Source organism: Myotis yumanensis, unplaced genomic scaffold (assembly GCF_028538775.1).
Source record: "Myotis yumanensis isolate MYYU_CA2020_CCGP unplaced genomic scaffold, mMyoYum1.0.hap1 SCAF_7, whole genome shotgun sequence".
NCBI classification, from domain to species: Eukaryota; Metazoa; Chordata; class Mammalia; order Chiroptera; family Vespertilionidae; genus Myotis; species Myotis yumanensis.
This window is the reverse complement of record NW_027223758.1, coordinates 22937956-22960330: the sequence shown is the minus strand read 5'-3', so window position 1 is coordinate 22960330 and position 22375 is coordinate 22937956.

The window sequence follows — 22375 nt, the reverse complement described above, 5'->3', positions numbered from 1 at the left end:
TGTCCTATGGCTAAAGTACAAACGTGGCCATAGTGGACAGCTTTCAGAATAGAAAGATTCTAATTAGCAGTCATTAATAGGACTTACAATCTCAGTCCTTTTTTTCAATACTCTATTAGTCATCCATTGCCACATAACAAATTATTTCAAAATTTAGTGTTTTAAAACAACAAACATTTATTTTGAGTCAAAAATACGAGTGTGACTTAGTGGGTTCTCAGGCTATAGATCTCTCAAAGGTTGCAATCAAGAGGTTGGCCAGGGCTATAGTCATCTCAAGACTCAACTGAGGGAGGATTCACTTTCAAATTCACACATGTGGCTGTTGGCAGGATTAATTTTCTGGCAGGCTATTTCACTGCAGTCTAGATTTTGGCCAGATGCCTCCCCTGGTTCTTGCTAGGTTGGTGTCTTGATAAGGTAGCTTAAGACTAGGCAGCTGACCTCCCACTGAGCAAACATTCCCAAGGAAAGAGAAGCAAGCAAGATGGAAGTCATTTTTTCTTGGTAACTTAATCTTGGAAGAAATATCTCACCATTTTTGCCATATTCTATTGTTAGAAGTGAGTCACTAGGTCTAGTTCACATTCAAGGGGATGGAATTATACCAGGAGGCAAGAATCATTGGATCAAATATTATAGGCTGCCTACCATAATACTGAGCGTGGATTTGTACCAAACACTTTTTTAAAATGGGGGGCGGGGGGAGGGATGACAGTAGAGTACTAGAGATTTTACATGAAATAACTTGTTATCTCACAAAAAATCTATAAGGTGGGTGCCATTAATATCCACAATTTATAGATGAAGTAACAGGCTCAAAAACATAAGGCAAGTTCTCCAAGATTTTATAACTGGTCTAGGGCAGACTCTGCCTTGTAACCATTATACCACAAATCTTACTCTGCTCTTTTTCAATCCCTCCTTTGTGATTACTAATAGACATTTACAAAGATAGCTGGCTAGTATTTTGTGTCATGTTTGTGGCTGTGAGAGAGAATGCAATGAACTAGGCTAGTGAAGAAGATAACCATAATAACTAAGCAGATACTTCTAAAGAGGAAGCAAGCTGAGCAAGAGAAGAGAGAAGAGGTCATTCCTATCTTGAGAAGCATGGAGGGGAGGCCCCAGAGACCAAGCACAAAGGAGAAGTCTGTACTGTCCAAAGCTTCAAAGCCAGTGAAGAACCAACCCAAATCCCCAGGCTCCAAACTGGTGCATCTATGGCTGAGTCAAGTGGTCCCACAAAAACAAATGACAGGCAGACCCTTAAGTACTAACAAGCTGGTAGAGGGCAAGTGAAGGAAAAAGCCAAAAGAAACATAAAGTCAAGCTGTGAGGACTAGAAAATTGGAAGGCGATAGAAAAAGATGATAAAGTTCTGCCTTGGCCTTTGATGAGCTGTATGCACAGCCCAAAGAGCTTGTTCAGAAAGAGCTTTGTCAACCCCCACATTGGCCTCTATCATCCCATTTCTCAATACCTGTGATGTTGCCTCCCTTAACCCTTTCTATTGCTCTTTCTCCTGTAAGTGTCCCATGTAGCTCAACCAAAGGTGACTGAAGACTCTACCCAAAAAACCAAGACCAAAATATCCTTGTTTTCCCCAGTGTGGCCTCTGCCATTCCATATATATATATATATGGCTTTTTTAATGCTAGAAGTTAGTTAGATGTCAACATTTCATTCAAGATACTACTGTGTGGTGAGAAGACCGAAATGTAAAGACCCTGGTGTAAGGCAGAATGACTAATGATGGATTCTACCTGGGGAAGGGAACAACATGAAAGAGTTTGCTCATTTAATTTGTTAAGATGTCCAAAACATGGTTTCTGATCATATATAATTCATTAGGAGCCTACTTTGCTCCTTGTGAAATATGATTTGAAAAGTTACCATGATGTGCTTTTGTAAACCAGTGTCAGTGGCTGAAGTGCAGGAGAAGTTTCTTCAGCATTTTGATTTCTCCAGAGTGATAACTAGTTCATTGGGGTACATGGGACACTTCAGGTATTTAAGAAAAACTTAGAAACATCTACTCAGACAAATTAAGATAGAGGCAACATTTTTACAATATCAGGGTTTCCCATGTCACTACAAGTTCAAATCAACACACTTTATTTTAAGAACACCTCCTTTGGTGTTAAAATAAAGTAAATAAATCATTTGATTTAAATATCAAGATATTGATGAGAATTACTTGTTAGTAGTCATTACTATTATTTCTATGTATCCTGGACAGCCAGGCTTAGAAAATCACATCAAGCTAAGTAAGCAGTGCCTGAATACTTCAGAAGGAACTGTTGTCTATTCTGTCTCTTACACAGTACAAAAATTAGGGTGGCCTCTCCAGTGCACTGTAGATGAACACCTCAAGGGAAGCTAGAACTCTCATCCTTGTCTAGTAATAAGGATTACCCCCTTCCCCCCACCATCTCACTTGTCAACAGAAGCCAAGTGGAGAACCTGAAATTCTATCTTCATCTGATAGTAATGAGATGGTCCTCCCAGCCCCTTGCACTGCTATAGCTGTGTAAAAGAGTGACAACTGAAACAGAAGGTTAAATATGACCAGAGTCTCATGGAATAATACAAACATACAGGTTTTAATTTTTTTTTAAAATGTTACATTGGGAACCAGGACACTCTAAAACGGAACTAAAAAGACAATGAATAGATGAACCCATAATAAAAGTGCTTCCATGAAAAATAAAGAATATGCTTAAAACACATAAATAAAAGACTCCCAAATAAAAAGTTTCAGCAAAAAATATAAAGAAGGACCATGATGTAATCAATAAACCAACAAATATTAAGTATTGGTGAGTATGTGGAGAAAAGGTAACCCTCATGCACTTTTGGTGGGAGTGCAGATTGGAGCAGCCACTGTGGAAAGCAGTATAGAGTTACCTCAAAATACTAAAAGTGGAACTGCCTATGACCCAGCATTTTCACTTCGAGAATATATCTGAAGAAACCCGAAACATAATTTGAAAGAATACATGCACCTCTATGTTCATTGCAGTGTTATTTACAACTAGAGGCCCAGGACACAAAATTTGTGCATGGGGGGTGGGGGGGTTGTCCCTCAGCCCTGCCTGCACCGTCTCCAATCTGGGACACCTGGGAGATGTCTGACTGTCGGTTTAGGCCCAATCCCGCAGGCCTAAACCTGCAGTTGGACATCCCTCTCACAATTTGGGACCGCTGGCTCCTAACCACTTGCCTGCCTGCCTGCCTGATTGCCCCTAACCACTCCCCTGCTAGCCTGATTTACACCTAACTGCCCTCCCCTACCAGCCTGATCATCCCCAACTGCCCTCCCCTGCTGGCCTGATTGGCCCCAACTGCCCTCCCCTGCTGGCCATCTTGTGGTGGCCATCTTGTGATGATGTGAGGGCATCATGTGTGAGGACCACCTAGGCTTTTATTACTATAGATAGCTAAGATTTCGAAGCAGTCCAAGTCTGTATCAGTGGATGAGTGTATACAAAAGCTGTGATGGTAGTTGGCTCTAAAACGGAAGGAAATGTTACATTTTTGTGACAGCATAGATAGACTTGGAGAGTATTATGCTAGGTGAAATAAGTCAGAGAAAGATAAATACCATATTATTTTAATTATATGTGGAATCTCATGAAGAAAATAAACTAACAAAAAAGAAACAGACTAATAGATACACAGAACAGACTGACAGCTGTCAGAGGGAAGGGGTGATGGGGATGGGTGAAAAAGGTGAAGGGATTAAGCAAAAAACAAAACAAAATACTAAAAACCTCATAGACATAGTCAACAGTATGGTGATTACCAGAAAGAAAGGGGGAGTGTGGGGAGCTAGAAGAGGGTAAAGGGGGGATAAATGGTGAGTAACAGAGACTTGACTTGGTGTGGTGAACACACAATACAATATACAGATGATATATTATAGAATTGAAGACCTCAAACCTGTATAATTTTATTAACCAATGTCACCCTAATATATTAAACAAAAAAGAAGAAAGAACCAAATGGAAATTTTAAAAATGAAAAATAAAATCACCAAAATATGGTTCAGTGGATGAACTGAACAGCAGAAGGAGGTAATGGTGGAAAGAATCAATGAATCAAAAGATAAAATATTATAAATTACCAATGTGAACAACAGAGATAAGATAGAATAAAAATAAAGAAAGCCTCAAGGACCTGTGACATTAAAACACAAATCTAACATTTATATCATTAGTGTCCTGAAAACAGAGGAAAGGAGGGCTAGGTTAAAAAATACTCAAAGAAAATATGGCAGAAAAGTTCCCAAATTTAATAAGAGACAATCCTACTGATTAAAAAAGCTGATTAAATCTTAAACAGGCAAAACTCAAATAAATCCACACCAAAACACAATACTTACACATCTGGAAATTAAAGAGGAAAAAAGTCTTCAAAACAACCAGAAAAAAAATGGCCTACATTACTTACAGAATCAGCTTGAAACCATAAGAAACCATGGAAGGCACAAGGAAATATCACAATAATTTTCAAGTGTTGAAAGAAAAGAACTGCTGGGGATGGGGGGTGGGAGGGAGGGAACTAGCTGGGAGAGGTCAATGGGGGGAAAAATAATCAAATGTAATACTTTAAACAATAAAGAATTTTTTTAAAGAAAGAATTTGTTGCTAGGACACATACCCTAAACAATGGTTAAAAAATTCTCTGAAGAAAATGATTTAAAAAAAGAGATAATAAAAAATCAGGAAGGATAAATAATACAACAAGCACGAATGTGCACAAAGACAATGAATGGACTTTTCTTCTCCATCAACCAAGAGAATCTAATTGACACTTGTAGAACACACTCCTCAACTACAGCAGAATGCACATCCTCCTGACATTCACTGAACATATGGCAATGTAGACCATATATAGAGCCATTAAAAAAAATCAACACTTTGAAAAGCATTGAAATGTTGCAGAGTTTATTCTCTGACCAAAATGGAATAAAATTAAAAAATAACAGAAGGATAAAAAGAAAGTCTACAAAACTAAACAATACACTTTTAATATACCATGGTTCAATTAAAAAGTCTTAAAGAGAAATTTAAAACTACATAAGACTACATAAAAAGTGAAAATACAACATATCAAAATTTGTAGGACCCTACTATAGCAGTTCTGAAAGGACAATTTATAGACTAGAAAATTCATTAAAAGAGAAAATTCTCAAATCAATAATGTAAGGCCTCACCTCAAGAACCCAGAAAGAAAAGAGCAAAGTATATCCAAAGCAAGCCAAAGGAAATAAATAATAAAGATTAATAAATCACTTAAATTAAAAATAGAAAAAAACATTTAAAAATCATTAAAAAGCCCAGCCCGTGTTTCTATGCGGTTGAGCATCCACCTATGAACCAGGAGGTTATGGTTCAATTCCCAGTCAGGGCACAAGTTAGGGGTTGCTCCCCAGTAGGGGGCATGCAGGAGGCAGCAGATCAATGATTCTCTCACATCATTGGTGTTTCTCTTTTACTTTCCCTCTCCATTCCTCTCTGAAATCAATAAAAATATTTTTAAAATCATTAAAAAAAAAGAGATGCTTCTTTGAAAAGATCAGTAAACTTTACAAACCACTTGCAACACTTAAAAACAAAAAGTAGAAGATAAAAACTGCCAATATCAGAAGAAATAACAGGAGATATCACTACAAAAGCTGGAAAAATAAAAAAGATAATAAAGTGATGCAGCAAAATAATTTTATACACATAAATTTAACAACTTAGGCAAAATGTTTCTTTTTTGTGAAAAATGCATTTCAATCATTATGAAATAATTTGTATAACCACATTAATATTAAGGAAATTGTATACTTAATTTAAAAACTCCCATAACAGTGACCTCCAGGCCCAGATGGTGTCACTGGAGAAATCTACCAAACATTTCAGGAATAATGAAAGGTAATCTACACTAATAAAAGACAAACATGCAAATTGACCGTACCTTCCCTATGCCTTAAGCCACACCCACCAGCCAATCAGAGTGACTATATGCAAATTAACCCAACCAAGATGGCGGCTGGCAGGCATGGAGCTTCAGCGAGCGGGAGGCTTGGTTGCCCCAATGATGGAGGAAGTGAAGCTTCCTGCCTGCTGCAGCGGCTCTGAGCTCCACTCAAAGCAACAAAGTTTGAATTATAGAAGATAAATAAACCCCAGATACTTGCTTTCAGCCGGCTGTGGCCACAGAGCTGGAGCAAGCAGGAGGCTTCCCTCCTGCTCTCCCTGGCTGGCTCTGAGCTCCTCTCAAGGCTACAAAGTTTCAATTATATAAGGTAAATAAATCCCAGGATAAAAGACAAAAAAAGAAAAGAGGAGAGGCTGGGAGCTTCCGTCGCCGGGGGCTTGGCCAGCCTGAAAATGGCCCTCAGCCCCTCACCCAGACTGGCCAGGCACCCCAGTGGGGACCCCCAACCCTGAAGGGGGTGTGGTCAACCTGAAAACAGCTATCAGCCCCTCACCCAGGCTGGCCAAACCTCCATGGGGTGAGGATCCCCACTGGGGGGGTGGGTTTGACCAGCCTGAAACAGCCATCAGCCCCTCACCCAGGCTGGCCAGGCACCCCAGTGGGGACCCCCACCCTGAAGGGGGTGTGACCAGCCTGCAAACACCCATTAGTCCCTCACCCAGGCTGGCCAGGCACCCCAGCGGGACCCCCACCCTGATCCTGGACATCCTTCAGGGCAAACCAGCTGACCCCCACCATGCACCAGGCCTCTATCCTATATAATAAAAGGGTAATATGCAAACTGACCTTAACAGCAGAACGACTGGGAATGACTGGTCACTATGACACACACTGATCACCAGGGGGCAGGCGCTCAATGCAGGAGCTGCCCCCTGGTTATCAGTGCACTCCCAGAAGGGGAGGTCTGCTCAGCCACAAGCCAGGCTGATGGCTTCCAGTACAGCAATGGTGGTGGGAGCCTCTCCCGCCTCCTCAGCAGTGCTAAGGATGTCCGACTGCAGCTTAGGCCTGCTCCCTGCTGGCAAGTGGACATCCCCTGAGGGCTGCCGGGCTGCCAGAGGGATTTCTGACTGCCAGCTTGGGCCCGATCCCCCAGGGAGCAGGCCTAAGTCAGCAGGTGGACATCCTCCAAGGGGTCCCAGACTGCAAGAGGGCATAGGCCGAGCTGAGGGCCCCCCCCCAAGTGCACAAATTTTTGTGCACTGGGCCTCTAGTTATATATAATCTCTTCCAGAAAATTTAAGAGGAAATAACACTTCCCAATTTATTTATTTAAGCTAGTATTTTCCCTATACCAGCGGTTCTCAACCTGTGGGTCGCGACCCCTTTGGGGGTCGAACCACCCTTTCACAGGGGTTGCCTAAATACATCCTTCATATCAGATATTTACATTATGATTCATAACAGTAGCAAAATTACAGTTATGAAGTAGCAACAAAAATAATTTTATGGTTGGGGGTCACCACAACATGAGGAATTGTATTAAAGGGTCACGGCATTAAGAAGGTTGAGAACCACTGATACCATAACAGACAAAGAGAGTACAACAAGAAAAAAAAACAATCTAATATCTCTCATAATTACAGATGCAAAATATTTAACAAAATATTAGCAATTATATTTCTGTAATATATTAAAAGAATGATACAACATGACCAAGTAAGGTTTATTTTAAGGATACAGGGATGGTTCAATATTCAAAAATCAATCAGCAGCCCTGACGGGTTTGGCTCAGTGGATGGAGCGTCGGCCTGAGGACTGAAGGGTCCCGGGTTCGATTCCGGCCAAGGGCATGTGCCTTGGTTGCGGGCACATCCCCAGTGGGAGGTGTGCAGGAGGCAGCTGATCGATGTTTCTCTCTCATCGATGTTTCTAACTCTCTATCCCTCTCTCTTCCTCTCTGTAAAAAATCAATAAAATATTTTTAAAAAATCAATCAACATAATCTACTATTTTAACAGACTAAAAGAGAAAAATAATGTCATTATATCAATGAATGTAGAAAAAAACACTTAATTTAACATTATTCAACACCAATTTATAATAATATAGCCAAAAGAGAATGTCCTCAAATTGATAAAGTACATCTATAAAAATCCTACTGCTAACATTAAGTTAATAATAAAAAATTTAATGTTTTTTCCCTAAATTTGAGACTAAGTAAAGGATGATCTTTCTCACTAATTTTATTAAACATAGTGCTGGAATTCTAGCCAGTGCAATATAACAAAAAAATAAAATAAAATGAAAAGTAACAATAAATAATACTGTTCCTATTTGCTGATTATAAAATTATGTGAATAATCCCCAGAAATATAGAAAAACCCCCTACAATTAATAAATGAGTTAAGCAAGCTTTCAGGATAAAGGATAAACTTATAAAACTCAATGGTATTTCTATATACATACTATCAAAGAACATGTGGACACCAAAATTTAATATAATGCCATTTACAGCCATTCAAAAAATAAAATATTTAGAAGTAAATTTGAATGAAATATTTACAGAATTTGTCTGCTGAAACCTATACAAAGATAAAATAAAAAAGAATATAAATAAATGAAAAGAAATACCATGTTCATGGATTAGAATACTCAATAATAATATCAGCTCTCCCCAAATTGACATATAGGTTTAATGGAACTACTATTAAAATGACAGCAATAATTTTTTATGGACATAGATAGGACTATTTAAAATTTGTATGGAAGGAAAAAGGAATTAGAATAGCTAAAACTAATAATAGCTAAAAGTATACAGTGGATCTCTTTGTATTACTGATTATAACTGCACTAGTAGGCAGGTGCACGAAATTTGTGCAGTGGGGTGAGGGGGGAAGGGGCCCCTCAGTCTGACTTTCACCCTCTCCAATCTGAGACCCCTCAGGGAATGTCCAACTACCTGTTTGTGCCCACACTTTTAACAGATAAGAGCTCCATTGTTGTTTCTTTCTTATGCTTAAAACCATTGGAATTAGTAGGTATTCAAAGTGTGTATACATTTTGGGGGGACACCCTGTATAACTCTAGTCAGCGGTGAAAGAAACCAACAGCAGATTTGGAACCCCCAGACAGGGAACCTCGCTCACTCCCCACATGTCTCCCCACTTCACTTTCCATCTTCGTGGGCAGCAGGAGAATCAATGTTTTCTCTCATTAATTTTGAAAAGCACGTCCTGTCACCAGCTGCCTGGCAGAAGTGCGCTAGGCCCCAAGCAAGCGAGGCTCAGTCAGGGCAGCTTTCGCTCATGGGTGCTGGCACCCAAAGTGCACATTCCTCCTCTACAGTTGCCCCGACTATCCCACTGATTCACAGAGAGGATGGAATTCCTCTCCGCCTCTGGGTTCTTGATCTTGAATGCTGACAGAAGGCACCTCAGAGAGGGCCGCCCACGCCCACCAGGTGTGTCTGTCTGCACCTGCTCCTGCCTCAGCACCTGCATTAACCCCCCAGAGGTGATCTCGTAGCTTCACTGGCCTCTGTGGGAACAGGGCATCACCACTCTGCCCTCTCACTGTCATCTCACAGGCGCCCACCCTCAGCACCCAGAACACCCAAACACTCTCCAAAGGACATGAGTGCATCAGAGGGGATGTGTGCACGTCCTGTGGGGGTGTTAGGCATGCTGGGTTGATGGAAGTGCGGTGGAGAGGCGGGGGGAACTTGTGCACGCCTTGGTTTGCAACTGTTGCAGGCGTGGGAGGGTGACAGTGTGCTGGGGGATGTTCGCACGCCAGGGGGGGATGTGCACACCGGAGGCCTCTGGCTTTGCAGATCCACAAACACCCCTGGTGCAGCCAAGAGGACATCAGTCTGGCCCGCCATGGTGTCTGTCCCTGAGATTCTGCACCTTCTGGGCCAAGAGGCGGGACTTGCCCAGCCACTCCTGGGCACTGATGGCCTGCAGGCGCTACTTCAGCTCAGCCTGCAGGCTCCGCTTGGTGCCCTCACAGCTGTCACCACTGCCATGTGGGGAGTACAGGCCACCCTCCGCTGGCTTGCCTCCCCTGTCCAGAGGCTCTCTGTACTGCTCACCTGCCCAGAGTGACTGGGGCTGGGTGGAAGCCAGGCATCCTGCCCTTCCCAACCCCGGCTGATCCTCCCTTGTGCGATCTGCCTCCCCGCTGTGAAGGGTCACGGATCCTGGTTCCAGACCATGGACAGCCTCAAGCGCTGCCCCTAGCCTGGCAGGGTCAAGGATCTGGTTCCCAGGACTGCAGACAGCCTCAATCACTGCCCCCCACCCGGCAGGGTCACAAAATCGGGTTCCAGACCGCGGACAGCCTTGCCTGCTGCCGCTCACCTTCAGTATGCAAATTAGCCGCCATCTTGTTGCTTCAGGGTGGGGGTCCCCACTGGGGTGCCTGGCCAGTCTGGGTGAGGGGCTGAGGGCCGTTTTCAGGCTGGCAGGTGACTGAAGCTCCCAACCTCTCCTTTTTTCTTTTTTTTTTTTTATACTGGGATTTATTTACCTTCTATGGCTGTCACTGGAGCTGAGAGCTGGCTTTAGCTCGGAGGCTCGGCTCCAGCTCTGAGGCCTCGGCTGCTGAAAGCAGGTATCTGGGCTTTGTTTAGCTTCTATAATTGAAACACTGTTGCAACTCCAGCTCTGAGGCCCGGCTGGCTGAAAGCAGGTTTCTGGGGATTGTTCAGCTTCTATAATTGCAACATAGTTGCTTAGAGTGCAGCTCAGAGGCCGGCAGCGACAGGCGGGGAACCTTGGCTTCCTCCATCACTGGAGCAAGCAAGCCTCCTGTTCGCTTCAGCTGCCTGGCTGCTGGCCGCCATCTTGGTTGGCAGTTAATTTGCATATCGCCCTGATTAGCCAATGGGAAGCATGTCAGAGGTATGGTTAATTACCATGTTTGTCTATTATTAGATAGGATGTGAATCTCCAATTATCTCAGAATAAAAGATTTGATTCATAGAAATTGGGAAAACATTCATAAAAGAAAAGATAGCTTATCAATTCAGATGTACCCCTGACTGCCTCCAGATGGAGGGAAGCTGAGCCCTGCAGAGAAGAGGGTTTACTTGTACTTCACCTTACAAGTAATGAACTTAAGAAAGTCAGGTATCATTGAAACTATATGGTTGCCACACAAAATTATTACATGAATGTAATTCCCAACCTAGTGACACTTTACAGAGATTGTAATTGGAATTCAGTCCTTACAGAGATTTAGTAACTGCACACATTATAAATATCTTCCACATTTCTTTATTTTACAGAATATTTAAAAATCCCACTTTATAATAGAGTAGACAGCATACCTGACACCCACAGGACAACTATTAACTAGTCCAACCAATTGAGCACTACTAGCTAATACTATCTAATTAAATATTACCTTGGAAAGATTTTAAAAATATATGAAGATTGAGTCTCAGATAGACTAAGTGAGTAGGTTTTTGACATTGAAGGAAAGACCTAAAAGGGAAATGGATTCACTAAAACATTTATTTTAAAATAGAATATAATGAAATACATTTTAGAATAAATGTGGAATAAGCCAGGTTACACATTTCAATCAAAGTGCCAGATAGTTAAGGTTTGAGCCCATTTTCTGTCTTTTGTCCTATGCCCTTTCCACAATACCACGCTGTCTCTTTATAGAGGCAATAGTAGGTGATATACCATTGTTGGGTCAACTTTATTTCAATGTTTCTACTGCCTCATATTTAAGGATAATTTATTTGAAAATAAACAGATGAAATATATGTATGATCATCTATAGCCTGACATAGAGAAAACAAAACAAAAATGGGCATCAGAAGACCTGGAATCAAATCTCATTACTATTTATAATAATAAAAGCATAATATGCTAATTAGACTGGATGTCCTTTTGGATGTTCTTCCTGATGACCTTCTGGATGAAGCCGGGGCTTCGAGGGAAGCCGGGGTCCTGGGTGCCTGCCGGTGGCCAGAGGGAAGCCAGTGCCGGCAGCTGGGGTAAGAAGGCCTACTTTTGCATGATTTCGTGCATTGGGCCTCTAGTTATTAATATTCTTATGGCTTAAGTAAAGTCTGCTATCTTCCAGTATTGGGTTCTTTGACTATTAGAGCTCTTATTTTAATATCATTCTATATAATAAAACCATAATATGCAAATTGACCAAACTGTGGAACAACCAGTCGCTATGACATGCATTGACTACCAGGGGGCAGATGCTCAACACAGGAGCTTCCCCCTGGTGGTCAGTGTGCTCCCACAGGGCTCATGGCTGGTGAGCGCGGCAGCGTGGTGATCGGAGCCTCTCCAGCCTCCGCGGCAGCACTAAGGATGTCTGACTGATGGCTTAGGCTCGCTCCCCACATCAGTTGGACATCCCCCGAGGGCTCCCAGACTGCAAAAGGGCACAGGCTGGGCTGAGGGCCCCCCCACTCCCCTGAGTCCACGAATCTCCTGGACAGGGCCTCTAGTATTAAATAAGACAAATAGATGCAACTTAAATAGATAAAAGCATCAGAAGTAAAATACATTTATCATTGAGTATTCACTTTTGCAATAGAATGCTCTTGCCGAAGCATGCCTATTCCAGATCATGCCTGAATTTTCACCTCTCTCTACCTGCCTTGTGAGGTCTCTCAGTTGTAAATCTCAATAAAAGCTTCAAGAAGCAATTTGGTAGAAAAATGTTTTAGCTAAATGCCTTCTGCAATGACATGTCAAGGGGCTTTAATTCCTCTTATTTAATGCTTCTCTCCTCTTACAAGCATGTTGAATACCCAAATGTTCCCTTCTAGATGGTTTCTCATGCAGAACTGAGTCGGCTTCCAGTCGATGATCAGTCTAACTCCCACACACATTAAAACGTATTTTTAAAAACTGTATTAATGTAAAAAGAAAAGTACAAAAAGAAAGGGTGGAGAAAAGCTCGTAAAAATTGGAGTTCTTGTTTTCACCCATTTCTCAAGAAGGATTCAAATCTGTTTTTAAGAACAAGGTCTAATGCATGTGACATTGCGTGTCTTGCTGGTTTTGCCATGTGTGTTACCTACCAGTATTGTGAGTCAAATTATCAGCCAAATAATCCAACAGATCTAATACTAGGAGTCTGATTGATAATTTTGCAAAAACATAATATGGGAAGGGGATGAACTAGACCAGCTTGTGCTTATTAGGAGAAGTGTGCAAAGGAAAGTCAGTGCAGTTTAAGATAGCTGGTAATAAAAATAAAAGAAATGCAATTTGGAGAGATAATGAAAAAGTTCTGTTTTCTTATCTCTTTTCCCCCCCTTGGGCACAGATGTGGAGATATCTAAAGATTTTTACAATTTGTATCTTCCTTGGAAGAGTCATTAGTAAGAGCATCAACCCAGGTAGATAGAAATGGCTAAATGGCTGCTATGAATTCATTGATGGGATGATAATATTGAAGACTTTACCAAGTTGATGGAAGGTGCAAGCTAGATTATCACAAAATGAGCATTAAAAACCTTATAACTATATGTTCCCCAGAATGGAGTGACATCACCTTATTCTAACACTTTTTTAGTTCTTCTCTGTTGCATATCCTTTGAACACCACCACTCCTCTAGAGACACAGAAGAAGAAACTTTCTTTCCCTGTAATAAGGCAACATTGATGTTCCTTCTTCTCACTGATCCCTTGGATTTGCACAGAACTAGTCTGTCCTCTCTTCCATGTGGCAGTTTTTCAAATATTTGAAAGGAGCTATCCTCTTCCTTATTGTTTTCTTTCCCATAGCTGCATAAATATATAAAAATGTATATACATTATAATTGTGACTACATATAAAGAGTTTCATAAGAAAGAATGAGACACACTAAAATAGAATAGAGAGGATATGCATAATTATTTTCTTTTCAATTTTTTATAAGCTTTTGTAATTGCTTAGGTAATGGAGAAAAAATATGAAAATAAAAAAGATAATATTTTTCTCTCAAAAAAAGTAAGTAGAAAGGAGATCAAATACATTTTTTGAATTTGGCAAAAGAAGAGATCATATAATTCAAACTTCTTGTTCACTTGGTGAAACTAAGGCCAGGAGAGGTGAGGAGTAAACCATGGCTACGGCTATACGTGGGCAGGTCATGGACTCAAAAAATATGTCTTTTGTCTTTCAATCTAGTGCTCATTTTGTCACACCAATTCACCTGGATTGCCTGACAGTAACAGTATTGCAGTTCCTTTAATTTCCTGAAGGCCCACTGGTTGCTATTCCTTAGATTGCCTCTCTGGATTCATCCTTCCATCATAGAAATTAAATGAAATTTGGAGATATTATGAAAAGATCCTCTTTTCCTACATCTCTTCTTTGCTTTGGGCATAGCCCTGGAAATGTCTAAAGATTTTCACAATTGTGTTTTCTCTAGAAGTCATTAGTGAGAGCATTAACCCAGAAATGCCAAATGGCTGCTAGGAGTTTGTTAATAAAGGATAAAACTAAAGACTGTATATAAGACAGAAGGTGGCAGTTAGTAAAACCCCTCATGTGCCTATGCTTGATTTGCAGGGATACCCATGTTAATGCCCTGTGTCAAGAAGGTCAAGTAACAGCCAAAGCATTCCACCCAGCACCCATTTGTTCTGACTCCTCAACTAACCATAGGCTTTTAAACTTGCATGTCTATGCTGAGGAGACAGGCACATGCAGGAATGAAATGGCCTGGATATAGAATGACATGAACAGCACCTTGGTGGGGATAACATGAGCCTTATGCTTCCCACTGCCTCTATGCTACCTAACTTTCCTCACAGTGATAACCTGCTCAATGATGCTTATTCCTTCCCTTGTCACTTCTGCACTTCCCTTCCGTTGCTTCTTGGGATCACTGTCCAAATAAGCTGCTGGCACTCACAACTTTGTTTTAGGATCTGCTTCTGGGAAACCCAATATGAAAACCCTCTCACGTAGACACATACACCTGAACACATACCCTTGAGACTGGAAGTGTGTTATCATGTACATGGGTTAGAAGTCATCTAGAAGAAATTAAAATTAGAAGTAATAGAGGAGAAATGCCTCATTTCTTCTCAGGCATCAGGGAACAGAACCCTCCCTCTCTTGAGTCAAGTTGCACTGGAATTTTTAAAAAAATATATTTTATTGATTTTTTACAGAGAGGAAGGGAGAAGGATAGAGAGTTAGAAAAATCGACCAGCTGCCTCCTGCACACCTCCTACTGGGGATGTGCCCACAACCAAGTACATGCCCTTGACCGGAATTGAACCTGGGACCTTTCAGTCTGCAGGCCAACGCTCTATCCACTGAGCCAAACCAGTTTGGCTGCACTGGAATTTGACTGGGAGGCAAATGACTTGTGGAAAGAGTTAAGCCCATCGATCTTAGGAGCACACTCTTGGTTATTTCATCACCGCCTTAACCGTGTAATCTCCCCCCTGCTGTACTATGAAATAACTTTATTTACCAACTAGGAAGGAAGATAGATTTCATCTGTCAAAACAGTCACTATAGGAGGCTCAATGAAACTCACAGATGTAAACATAGCAACAAGCCTTGTTGTGTTACATAGTGACACACCACCCCCTCTCCATTCCCAGGGTGTGCCACTTTACTTGATTTAGAGGCCATTTCTACCCAGTTTCCCATTAAACACCTGGGTTTAGAAGAGAAAGGAGTCGACTTGCCATTAAGGGTCACATTACTAAGTCAGTCCAAGAACATCACTAAAAATGCCCAGGCTTCCTAGACAAGGAAGAGAAGTTAACCTATCAAACCACAAGCTGCTGCTTTTCTGCCATCCACAATGCTTGGAACGGAGCCCCTCAGGGAGAGAGTTAAAGAAACAGTACACAATTTTATTAAAGGATCGACTGACAACTTATGAAATTGTATACTGATGATCCGGAAGACTCCTGCGCATGGGTGACATTCCAACCCTTCGTCAGCATCTATGGAAGAACACTGGACAGCCAGATCAGCAGCCAGAAGCTTGTAGGGAGATCGAAAGAGTCCTAGGACATGGACCATAGTGTGGTGATTGCTGGGGGTTGGGGGAAGGTGAAGGTGGAAGAGGGCATTGAGGGGGAAAATGGTGATGAAAAAAATTAAATACATACATACATGAATACATAAATAAAGCAAGCATCCTAGGAATGGGCTCAGGGAAACCAGAGTGATCATGGGGCACTCAGAGTCCTGGGAGAAATTGCTCTTTATCAAGCTGTTACTGTACAGAAGGTTTAAATATTTAATGGCCAGCGTGACTGTCTTGTGGGTACCACTGAACACCATGCTGTGAGTAAGGCCATATGTAGCTCTGGCCAGGGTGACTGACTGCTAGCAGGTGCCATTTGCTCTGCTCTGACTGCTGCCATATAATGGGAGTTGGGAAGTGGCCAAACAGACGGGGACTGAGTAACAAAAGCCAGTTCCTTTTCCTCAAGGGAAGCAACTCAAGAGCTTCCATGGGACCAGGCTGAGGTTGGAACTTCTCATATTTTGCTCTTGTTGGATTTCTACCCTTCTCTTTCTCAGTATTGACCCTCCCTCACCCATATCAGTTTCTCCTGGGGGCACAAGGATCCTGGTCCCAGGGTCTGACCTCCAGGGACCTGACTTAAGGGACTCTCTGGGCTTCAGGTACAGCTAAGCCTTCAACAACAAGGGGGTTAGGAGCACCAATCTCCCACACATGGTTGAAAGTCCACGTATAACATTTGACTCCCATAAAACTTACTGTCCCTTGGTATTCACAGGGGATTGGTTTTCCAGATACTGAAATCTGCACATGCTCAAGTCCCCAACATAAACTGGCTTACATTGCACACAGTCAGCTCCCTGCACCCATGGAATCCCAACCACAGATCTAAAACATACAGGTATTTACTGAGAAAATCTGAGGGCACGCAGACCTGTGCAGTTCAAACCCATGTTGTTAATGGGTCCCCCACTGTATTTTTTAGCTCTGGATCCCATGGGTCTTTTTCATCCCCTGCTCTCTTATGAGGCTCCACTGGTCCCTGCTCCAGGTTGCTCCTTACTAATCAGTGTATTAACATTTCCTTTGATCCAGAGACTGTGTTCTCCTTCCAGAAGACATTGTATCTCCAAGTCTCAGAGTTCAGTCTGGAGAACTCATCACTATGTGTGTATTGCTTCAGCTATTTCTACTCTGAATTCTTACTGCCAAGTTCCATCCAAATTTAGAATTGCCAGAAGCATGATGTCCCTTCAAAGGAAACGATTCTCCTGTAATATTCTTAGCCAATATCTGAACATCTTTCCTAGTTGTAGTTCCACTCTCACTAATAAAAATGGTATACATTGTTTATCAAGCAGTTACTGGATGTGGGGTTCTGGCAGGAGTGTTTTATGGATTATATTATTGAAGTCTCAGGGAAACACTTTAAGGCAGTGGTTCTCAACCTTCTGGCCCTTTAAATACAGTTCCTTATGTTGTGACCCAACCATAAAATTATTTTCGTTGCTACTTCATAAGTGTAACTTTGCTACTGTTATGAATCGTAATGTAAATATCTGATATGCAGGATGGTCTTAGGCGACCCCTGTGAAAGGGTCGTTCAACCGCCAAAGGGGTTGCGACCCACAGGTTGAGAACCCCTGCTCTAAGGCGAGTATCATTAACCTCAATGCATGTTGGGGAAAACTGAGGCAGTGAGACTTTAAAAAAAAATTGCCAAATGTCACACTGCTACCATGTTGAAAAGCCAAGCCATGAGCTCCCAATTGGTACTGTCAACATTATGACAAAAATCGTAACTAAGACAGGAATCCGGAGGGCCTGTAGGAGATCTCTCACATAGTGGTCACAAAACCCTGCAGGAAAAACTCTATTTATAACAGAGCTCTATGGTTATAAGAGGCCCTCCCCTTAACCTCCTTTTCTCCTCTGAACAGAATTTCCTGCTGCTTCTTACTTTCTCTCCATGCAATCCTTTCTTTTTATCTGAACATCTTTTTAGGTGAAAAAATAGCTAGTCAACTTTTGTTTCTGGTCATAGTACAAAAACCACTTCTAACCCCACTGCTGATTGTGTCTCCCTATGGAAGATGGAACCGGACTGAGCTTCCTGGCATTGATGGGGCAAAGATAAATCTCTGGTTACTTCCCACAATAGTTGAAAGCCCCTTAAACCCAGCTGAGCCCTGCCCCGTGCCTCTTGTCATCAAGTTCCCTGTCCTTGCTAGAACAGCCTGAAATGCAAGCTGTCCATTTTCTGCCCTGCTAGGGCTCTGCTCCCTGGGTTACCAGCTCTCACTCCATTACATTTTTCTTTCATGAGTCTAAACAGCCTGTCATTTCCTTATTCTTTTCTGAGATTCTCCAAAAAGCAAAAACATAAACCCACCATGCAAAAGCATTTCTGCGCAATGTGGAATGTATTGAAGCAAGTAATAGGCATGGGGGTCTTCTCTATCTTTGAATTCCCCCCACACTAACTGCTAAACTGGCTCCCTTCTTCCCACAAAATTATGAAAGTTATCTTCTGTTATGTGAATGTAGAAGCCAGTCTAAAGCCCACTTTTATACTGTAGCCCCATATCAAAGGCTTTCTTCAGAAGAGCTAGCCTTTGTCCCACAAATGAATTTCATGCATCTGTTGCTAAGAAGATAAACATGTTTTTCCTATCTAAATTGGGTAAACAAGGCACCATTCACACCCCCTTCCTGACTCCAGAAAAATGCAGATGAAGGGCATATAATGCTTTCTTGAAACCAAGAAAAAGCCTTGCCATGTCTTTAGGTATCACATATATTTAACAAAATTTTTAAAAAGATCAACACAGAGTGTGAATATTGTGGTCAATAGAATATGTTTATACTGAAAAACAACTCAAAAATTTTAACATATACACACAAATGTATTACAATACAATACTATCCACAAGACAGTCATAGAATTTAATTTTAGTTTAAAAATTTGTTTTGTACTACCAGCTTCTGTAATGGTCATATCATGAATTAAAATCTAAATTGTGATGAATGTCTTTTCTCATTGGTGCTAGGGTATCTTTCTGAGTATAAGTATGTCCTCTTTAGAAATATTTTCATTTCTAAACTTAAAACTCTCCATGAATGTAAAGAACTGACTAAATTGACTTCCTTCTCCCCTAACTAACTCAGTGTAATAGGCCTTTAGTAAGTACCAAACCAAACAGCAAGACTCATTCTTATTCCTATTTGACTATATGAAGGAATGCATTAAAAACAGAGCATTAAAGAGGAAACATACTATACAACCTGGTTAAATAAATGCACAGAGACATTTAAACAGATTAGAAACATATAAACAGATCAGTTGCCTTCAGGACTGTCCTTAGGCAATGAGTCAGTCTGTCTAATTATTGATTTCATTCAATTGTGTAAACAAGTAAACCCTGAAACTTGCCCAATTAATACCCTGTCTTGTTGCATGCATTTGCAGAATTGTATCAATTTTGAATTAAGAAAACACTACATCATATCATCCAGACTGTATGATGTCCCCTGGCTAATATGGTTACATAATGATTGAGTTACTTGACAAGAAATGGCTACCAAAAAATAAAACAAAAGCAACCTTGGGCTGCCCTAAATGTAACTCCTCTTAAAAGAAAATCAGAGTACACCCAAGTTTGTAGTAATTACTTTCTCACTGGAAACAGTGAGTAGCCTTAATGATTTGTCAATGAGAAATTAAGAAAAGAAAGTGCCACCCCTTTATTTGCCATAGACTTGGAATGGTATGGTAGAGCTTCTTAGATGAGTATGTTTTATCTAGCCATCACATTTGGTAGATAGAACTCTAAAGATAATGGGCTTTATCTATGAAACATTTTAGTGACATCAGCTTTTGTTGTCCATGGAACTTCTTAATCCCTTTACATGGCATCACTAATATTTTACTCTATTAATAGTACTTCTTTCTTTTATATATACATATATATTTTATTGCTTTCAGAGAGGAAGGGAGAGGGAGAGAGAAAGAGAAACATCAATGATGAGAGAGAATCATTGATCAGCTGCCTCCTGCATGCCCCACTCTGGGGATTGAGCCTGCAACCGGGGCATGTGCTCTGACTAGAAATAGAACCATGACCTATCAGTTCATAGGTTGATGCTCAACCACTGAGCCATGTCAGCCAAGACCAGCAGTACTTATTTTTTTGCAGATATTCATTTTGTCATTCGAGTTTCAGGATAGTGCAATATAAGAACACAAGTTCATATTAAAAATCGGTTATGCATTAATTATGTGACTTTAAGAAAGTCAATTAGCGCCACTGAACCAGAGTTAGTTCTTTGTGGAATTGAAGTGGTAAAATTAAATGACATAACGTTGTAGTGTTTTTATCAGGTCATATACAGAGTAGGTGATTAAACATGATTTATTTCTTTGCTTTCTTCTTTTTCTTCCCAGTGCCTAATTAAGTCTCAGTTTTCAGTCTGTGCAACACAACATACTTTGAATAACACTAAACACTGACACTGTGTGCATGAACCCATGATCTGAGATGAGAAGCAGAGGCAGATGTGACTATGGATCGTCAGTTTTCTACACGCACAAGGATGTACCACGTCTTTGTGAAGAAGATGCAGAAATCAATGCTCTCCAAGGGTGAGAGGCTGAGCGTTAGAATAATAAATGGGGAGATAAGTTTCTGCCAAACAACTTTCTCACAAATGTGTGTCTATTTTTGTGAGCTGTGCAGCCTCTTCAAGGTTTTCTACAATCTCTGAAAACCTTCCTTGCCTTTTCTTGTCACTCAACTTTCCTGCCACTTTTCATGATTGGAAGGCAGCAGAAAATATACAGTCAGGATACTCTCTGATCCTTGTTTTAGCAGCTCTGTGGCATATGTTTTAAATTTACATTTTAAAATATCTTCAGCTCTATAAAAGCTCACCAAAAAAATGTCAAGTGTCCAAATGGCTGTCAACATGCTTCCAAAAGTATGACTCCTCTATAGTTAATGATTCTCAGTGGCCATTGCTGAGCAAAACTTGACCAGAATCAATTCCAGAAAAGATAGAGATTCTAAGCAATCCAATTGTCATAGGGGGAAAACGCTTCAAAGAACTACCTTCGTGAGTAAGCATCTAACACAGATGTTTTCCCATGAATTTTGACTAGAACAGATAATTCTGATGTCTATAGTTTTAAATTTGTCTAAAACACGAAAAAAAATCCAAGCTTCTTTCTTTGAACATCCTGTAAAATGGCTACCAAAGCTCTAAAACATTAGTACAATAAAAAAAAAAAAAGTCCAGGTCAATTGCATAGTGAGAAGTGATACAAAAAGCCCAATAAATAGTGTAAGGCAAAAACAGCAGTATGATAAAAATAAGACAGAATACCCAAGTGGCATACAATACAAAAAATCCAAGAAGGTATCAATATTAGGAAATTTATAAATATTATTCACTATATAAACAGACCAAAAAGTGCTCATTCATCATCATATCTTATCTAATAATAGACAAACATGCAAATTGACTGTACCTTCGCTACGCCTTAAGCCATGCCCACCAGCCAATCAGAGCAACTATATGCAAATTAACCCAACCAAGATGGCGGCCAGCAGCCACGGAGCTGGAGCAAGCAGGAGGCTTGGTTACCCCAATGATGGAGGAAGCCAAGCTTCCCACACACCCTTCAGGGAAAACCAGCTGGCCCCCTCCCATGCACCAGGGCTCTATTCTATATAGTAAAAGGGTAATATGCAAACTGACCCTAACAGCAGAAAGACTGGGAATGACTGGTCACTATGACACACACTGACCACCAGGGGGCAGACACTCAATGCAGGAGCTGCCCCCTGGTGGTCAGTGTGCTCCCACAGGGGGTGCTCTGCTCAGCCACAAGCCAGGCTGATGGCTGCCAGCACAGCGGTGGTGGCAGGAGCCTCTCCTACCTCCTCAGCAGTGCTAAGGATGTCCGACTGCAGCTTAGGCCTGCTCCCCGTTGGCAAGTGGACATCCCCCGAGGGCTCCCGGGCTGCCAGAGGGATGTCTGATTGCCAGCTTAGGCCCAATACCCTGGGGAGTGGGCCTAAGCCAGCAGGTGGTCATCCCCCGAGGGGTCCTAAACTGAGAGGTCACATGCCGGACTGAGGGACGCCCCCCCCCCCCCCCCCCGAGTGCACACATTTTTGTGCACTGGGCCTCTAGTGTTGTTATAAAGCATTTTCTTAAAATAAGTATGCTACTATCACCATTATCACTTAATGTTGCTCTAGAAATACCAATCAATACAATTAAACAAAATAAAGATTACAGTGAGAAACCAAAAAGTAAAATGATTGTGTGTAGATATTTATATGGAAAATTGAGAAGAATCTAATTAAAAACTACCATGCATAATTTGAGAATTCAGGGTATCTATGCACAAAAGTAAAACATAGAAATCAGTATCCTTCCTTTCAAATAACCAGAAGATATAAC